The sequence below is a fragment of the Gossypium hirsutum genome, chromosome A02 (genome assembly GCF_007990345.1).
Source record: "Gossypium hirsutum isolate 1008001.06 chromosome A02, Gossypium_hirsutum_v2.1, whole genome shotgun sequence".
NCBI lineage: Eukaryota > Viridiplantae > Streptophyta > Magnoliopsida > Malvales > Malvaceae > Gossypium > Gossypium hirsutum.
Window position 1 is genome coordinate 23865990 of NC_053425.1, and position 7445 is coordinate 23873434.

General features: G+C 36.8%; 1 non-coding gene across 1 annotated transcript; it reads right to left on the reverse strand.

Moving 5' to 3' along the window:
• Positions 1–6718: 6718 nt before the first annotated feature.
• Positions 6719–6825, reverse strand: LOC121217132 (small nucleolar RNA R71). The gene has a single exon (XR_005913322.1). It is a non-coding gene; the product is annotated as a small nucleolar RNA R71 (small nucleolar RNA).
• Between the last annotated feature and the right edge of the window lie 620 nt (positions 6826–7445).

The following is a 7445-nucleotide window of genomic DNA, read 5'->3' on the forward strand; positions in this document are numbered from 1 at the left end:
AAAAAACAAAAATCCTGACCAGGTTACATTATGCCAGAAAATAAAGCGATTGCACCGTGCACCTCCGCAATACAAGTATGTGGATGAAAATACTTTTTTATCGTTCACAAGACAATCTTTTTATGCAAAGATGCCATTATTTTCCATTTGTACCTCTCGCCGCGCACTTGCACTTTCCCTTGAATTTCTCCGAACGGGACTTTGTGACATGATAGTTCAAACCATTCTTGAAGCTATACCGCTTTAGTACAGTAAAGAAAGCATCTTTGTTTGGGTATTGCATGCCGACTTCCAATACCTAGACATCTAACGTTGAGCTTGCATGACCAGGTGTTCTGTGTGGTAGCTGCCAAAACTCTAAACCACCCTTGGTCGAGAGGTCGATGTTGGTCATGTGGGCCGGAGGTTCATATGCGCTAAATCACAGATCTAGATCTGGAGCATTGTCCAAGGCATCATCGTCAAAACTACAAGGTTTTGGCTCTGTTGGAACCTATTTTAGTTCAAAAAAAAGTGTCACTTCCAAACCGTCCGAACCACACTACTGGATTGGATCCAAGTCTGACTCTGATCTGTCAACTACATCAGCTGCCCCTTTTTCCTTAGCTGCATCTTCTTCCTCATTTACGCTTTCATTATCACCTTTAACCAAGGGGTTCAATGTACCCTTGTTAGACTCAATCGTAGAGAGTAAGTCATCGGTTCTTATGTACCTTATGTACCCGCCAAATTCTGCACCAGATTGGTGGTCGGTGTAGGTTGATGTCCCTCGGTATTAGTGCTTCTACCTTAGGACATCGATCCACCAAAGTTGAAAATGAACACACCAATAAAATGTTAAGTCTGGGTGTCGAGGTTTAGGTTATACTGATACCCTGACTTGTAGTGGCTGCCAAAGTTTAAATCTATGTCAAAAATCAAAGAATGTCTACCCATAGACTTTTCAGGGACATCATAGTAGGAGCTTTGTAACAAGCTAGTGAACCCACCGCACAACCGTATAGTAGGACTTTCTGCTTCAGCTTTGATTCCAACATTAGTCACAACGGTGGCTAAAGATGGACCAATTCCATCAACCTCAGCAAACTCGACATATAACTCTATTATAGCATTTTCGCTTAAGCAGCGTGATGATATGACCACTTCGAGCTCAAACTCACCTTTCACATCAAATAACTCATACCTATAGGGGTCAACAGAAGCAAGATATATACATTACAACCTCAAAATTCTTCCCCAGCTTGAATCCCCCACTTTCCTTGTAACACCCCTAACCCGTAATCGTCGCTGGAATAGGTTAAAAGGCATTTCCGGACTTGTCATTAAGTTCAGAACAATTACAATTGAAATGCCATATCATTTTAGTAAATGTCCTTCATTCACACTCGTTATGAACATAAAATCGAGCATACAATACTTAAACATGCATTTGGGACCAACTCAATCTCATATAAAAGTTTCGGAAACTTAGAAAATTTTCAACTTTTAAAAGGTCACACGCTCGTGTGAACAGGCTGTATGCCTCACACGGCCTTAGACACACCCGTGTGTCTAAATCGTGGAAAAACAGGGCATACATACTGACTTATCCACACGGCTACAAGACACGCCCGTGTTCCAGGCTGTGGAAAAATTAAAGAGGCTACTGACTTGGCCACACGGCCGACCACATGCCCGTGTGCTACACACGACCACTAGACACACCCGTGTGTCTAGGCCGTGTGAAAATTGGAAGGTATACTGACTGTAATTCGTAGAGTACCCCAGGGGACACACGGCCGTGTAACATGACCGTGTGTCGCACACGGCTGAGACACACGCCCTTGTCTCTGCCCGTGTAGACAAAAATAGGCCATTTAAATAGCCAAATTTGCCACCCTAAAACACAAGCAAATACATTCAAATTTGACCTCTTAAATCAAGACTACCATTGCATAATATCATACATACATTATCATACTAAAAATATACCATGATTAAACACATATATATACAACCTAACATAGTACCAAATAAGCCAAATCACATGGCTTAACTTATATACAATTCATACTCAAAACATGGTTCCAAAACATAACTTATACTACCAAACTAGCTTATACATGCCATATTTACAAAGGTTCATAAATTCAAAATACCAAATAGAAATTTGGATAGCGTGATGCGCAACTCCGACTTGTCCGGAACGAGCTAGCTAACGAACCTCTATAAGACATAGAAACAGAAACAGAGTAAGCTTCTAAGCTTAGTAAGCCCGTATAATTCAGAATTAAGCTTACCATTTAAAGAAATCAAATGCAATAATAACAGGCCAACAATTTAATATAAATCCATCGCCTAATTACACATAATCATCACATGTTAGTCATTCGACTAATACAAAAAACCATATCTTGTTCGTATAACATTATTTAGGCTCGTTGAATCGATTAGAACTTTAAAGGATAATCAAGTGAACAATGTCAATAATCCGTCAATTCATCATCATACATGCTCTTTCGAGGCATGGCCAGTAAGCTCATCATGAGTTGATAACAGTGAGCTCAATTGAGCTGGAATTGGGAAGCTCTATTGAGCTGAATGGGAAGCTCATATGAGCTATGGTGAGTCCGCAACAAATGTAGAAGCTCAACCATTTCGGTAAGTATAGTAACATGTCACCCATATCCAATTAATTCTTATAGTTCAACTCAAGCTCGATAACACATTCGATATATCATCAAGTAATTCAATTATAAACATTCAATTCAACCATTGCAAGCTATGAACTTACCTCGAGTTGTTCGGATAACCGTCGACTACTAGTTTACCTTTCATTTTCCCCGATCTAATTTCTGTATTTGCTTATCATGATCTCAAAAATGAACTCATGCACTCAAAACACCATGGCCGAATATGGAAGCTATGAAAATGGCTTTTATTCTTTCTAAATTTCGACTAGGTGAATATGATAACCTTAAAATTTGTTTTTGTTTTATTATTATTAACATCATTAATCAATTTAACTTTTTAACCTTTATAAAATTTAATAATTTCAAAAATACCTAGATAACAACTTACCCCTAATATAGTCTATTTGACATGCAAGGACTCCCACAATTCAAGCTATAGCCATATAGTACCTTTACACAATAGTACTCAACTTTTACGTGTTACGCGATTTAGTCCTTTTTACCGAATTGAGCATTTAAACGGTAAAATTTATTTACTACACTTTCACATAAATAATCTATCATACTATAAACCTTATTAAAATAATAAAAATTTTGACTTCGGATTTCTGGTCCCAAAACCACTGTTCTGATTTGACCAAAGAACGGGCTGTTACATTCCTCCTGAGTCTAGTCTATAGCTCATGCAATTGAATGGCACAGTTGAACGTCGATTCCATGGACTAGGCTCATGCCAATACTACCCCGACTTTCGTATTACAGATTTGACCATCATAGCAAATGAAGGCTTTCACTCGTCGACTCATTTCAATATCATATATGAATTGCATGAGCAAAAGCAAAATAATATTCAAACGATTGTCCAAAGAAATGCAGACGACTCTCACAACTCAACTCTTCGATGTTTGATATGAATTTTTTGTATGCCTACGTTATGAATATTTCATTACTTCAATAGGAAAATAGAAAAAGAAGAGAAGGAATGCATGCTTCAGAATCCATTTCTAAGGACACGTTGTTGTCGAATAATGATAATGAAACGGTCTTCGGTCCTTGAAAGCATGTTTCACAGATCACGTAAATTCCATTAGAAGCGTGCTTCAGAGGGTATTTAGTGCCTCAAAAAGTGCATCAGATTTCATCGTGATTATCGAGGTCAGGTACTTCTTTTTTCAACCTTTAAGAAAAATGTTAGTACAGGCTCGTCCAGTTAGGCAAGCTTCCTTACTAACATGGCAGAAAAACGCGCCTAGCTAGAGGAGCCTTCACTAACATTTTCAAAGTTTGGAAAAAAATGTACCTAACCTCGAGAATCTTTCTACAGATTTGAAGCACGTTTTGAAGATATTCGATGAAAACATTGGTCCTGCGACACTTTTTTGACCATGAAAATGTTCTAATTTCAAATCTCACCCTTCCCTCGTGCTTAGAAAAAAGGGGCTTCCACTTCATCTCCTTGCCTCTATCCGTCTACTATTGGAAACACAAAAATTTACACTTTTTCATACCCTTTTTAACTTAAATTCATGAGAATTTAGTTAAATTCTTGTCGAAAAATAATTAATTTTTATAAAATAATTAAAGTGCACTTAAAATATGAACATGTTGAAATTTAGCTATAATCATTTTTGATGAATTTTGGTTATTTTCGACAATTTGCACAAAGGGTGAAAAATGGCTCTTCAGACACTGCCAGAAGCACAAAACCGAAAAGCAATTTGAAGTATTGAGGCGAATTAAATTCGAGCCTAAGACGGTCCAAAATTATATGTATTAAATAATAATATAATTATTTTAAATTTATATCCAAGTTAATTTGGGTTAATAGATTATTATTAATTAATTATGAAAAAAATGGTCTGATTGAACTGAACCGGCCAAGGAGAGGACAGCCCAAAGCTGTCCAAGTGCTGACCCAATTTGGGATAATAGATTATTATTAATTAATTAGCTGATTATTTAAGCTGCAAAAAAGCCCTTGAAGACTTGTTCAAATTGAAAATCAGCCCCTCCATAATTGGTGGCTTTGAAGATTTACCTCAAGCCAAATTTAGCAAAACTGAAGCCATCAACTTTGCCACATAGATGGCCGGCCAAGGGGTGGCTCTTTGGCTGCTATTTTTAGCAAATTTTAGCTGCCACATTCAGCTATAAAAACCCCCTCTTGGATGATCATTCAAAGCATCCCTCATTCATTCACGTCTCTTCTCTCCTCTCTCACTTTCTCCTCTCATTTTCCCATTCCAAGTCCCCTTCTCCTATGCCAATTTCTCCCCATTGGAAAGGGTTCTTCTTCAGCCATTTTGGAGTAGAATTTGAGTGTTCATGGAAGCCTTGATCGGTGAAGACAACAAAGAAGGAAGAACGGAGCAACCTAGTCAAGCCACGGAAAAACACCAGATTTGATTCTTGTTCCCTATCTCTTTTATTTTTGTTGTTTTTATGATGAACATATCCATGAATATTTATGTTTTTGGAATGGTTAATTTAATCAGCTTAGCTTGACTTTAATTCGTGTTGGTTTAAATGCATTTCATCTGCTTAAACTATTAAAATTGTGTTCATGTTGTTATAGGCCTCGGTAAAATGCTTGATTAAGTAAAATCATGCCTAAGTTATTCTTTCATTACAATTGTGAGGTAGCTAATGAATTAATTATTTAAACGGATTGAAATTGTAATTAATGGACACAATACTAAATCAGTGCATGTTTATTCTTCTAAAGTAGCTGAAGGTTAAATTGGCAATGTATCTGGCGATACACTTTCCTTGCATAACTTGCAAGATTATTGTGATTAAATTGTTTCAAGGTAAGAATACCTTGTTACCTCACATAGTCTTTTATGTGCTTATTAGATTTAATTAATCGTTTGAATTGACATAGAGATATGCAAGAGATTAGTTCAATTTAATGAGTATGTATGTGTCATGACATGTTTGCTTATTAACATATGTTTAATCGTTTGAATTAACATAGGGATATGTTAAGAGATGGATGGATTTGTGTAAGTGAGTATGTTCATAAGTTAGCAAATTACCAAGTTGTCGTGAATTTATTCGTAACAGCATAAGCATGAGTTTAATAATTCTAAGTTAAAGAAATGTAATTAAATCAAAACAATTATGTCATCTTGATTAAATCATATTTGAAATTGTGCATTTGAGATTTATTTCTTTAGTTTACTTAGTTTAAAATCTTAGCTTTTAATCACCCTCTTCAAAAAAAATATTTTTCTTCACCAAAGTGTTTTAAATAGCATTCATAAATAATTCTTTTCACAGTCCCTGTGGGTACGATAACTCGACATTTACTTATCACTTTATTACTTGTTGCTATTGTGTACACTTGCACATTTCCGTCGTTCCAAGTTTTTGGTGCCGTTGCCCGGGGACTATGTTTTAAAAAGTCATTATTTGTGAATTTGTTAGTTTACATTTTGGTTTATTTTTCTATTTAATTTTTAACTTAATTAATTTTTCTGTGATTATTTCAGGTGTTTATGAGTGTTGACCGGATTATTAACCTACTCCTTGTAGACTCTGAGATAGAAATAACTTTTCAAGAGTGAAGAAGACAAACAAATCAGAGAAAGACCGAAGATATGAAAATTGAAAATCCAAATCAAGGAAATGGAGCAAACCCTGCTCAAAATCCTATCCTTATTGTTGATGATAGGGATAGAGCTTTAAGACATTATGCCATGCCAGTACTTAATGATCTTAATCTGAGTATTAGGAGACCCGAAGTTGAGGCAAAAAAATTCGAGCTGAAGCCAGTCATGTTCCAGATGCTTCAGACAGTGGGTCAATTCAGTGGAATGCCTACCAAAGATCATCACCTACACTTAAGACTATTCATGGAGGTGAGCGATTCTTTCAAGTTAGCTGAAGTACCCGAAGATGCATTATGATTGAAGCTATTCCCATATTCACTAAGGGATAGAGCTCAAGCCTAGTTGAACTCATTGCCACCAAAATCAATTTCTACATGGCAAGAGCTAGCAAAAAGATTCCTTATGAAGTATTTCCCGCCTAGCAAGAATGCTAAGTTGAGGAACGAGATCAATGCCTTCCAACAAATGGATGATGAGTCCTTGTATGAGGCATGGAAAAGGTATAAAGAGTTATTACGAAAGTGCCCTCATCATGGAATCCCACAATGCTTACACAGGATGGTAGTGGACACTTCTGCTAATGGTGCTCTCCTTTCTAAGTCTTATAATGAGGCTTATGAAATCATTGAGAGGATTGCCAACAACAATTACCAATGGCCAACCAATGGAGCAGCGTAAGGAAGACGAGTTGTCGGAATACATGAAGCAGATGTTCTTTCTTCACTCACATCTCAGGTATCATCAATATTCTTAATGTTAAAAACTCTTACTACTAATGGGTCTAACAGTTTTGCAGCATAGCCACCAAACCAATTTGAAAATATAGCCTATGTCTATTGTGGGGAAGGACATTTGTTCGAAGAATGTCCATTAAACCCAGAATCCAAGTACTACATAAGTAACTAGAACCAAAATCAAGGAAGGTAAGGACTGCAATCCAATCTTTATAACCCAAGGACTGCAATCCAATCTTTATAACCCATCATGGCAAAACCACCCAAATTTTTCCTGGAGTAACCAAGGGGTTGGAACCAGTAATACTTATTCCCAATCTAGATCGACCCAGCCAGCTAGTTTTCCCTAACAAGCTCAGAAACCAACCCAAGCTAAACCATCCAATGGCTAAGAAAATCTATTGAAGGTAGACATGGCCAAGAAT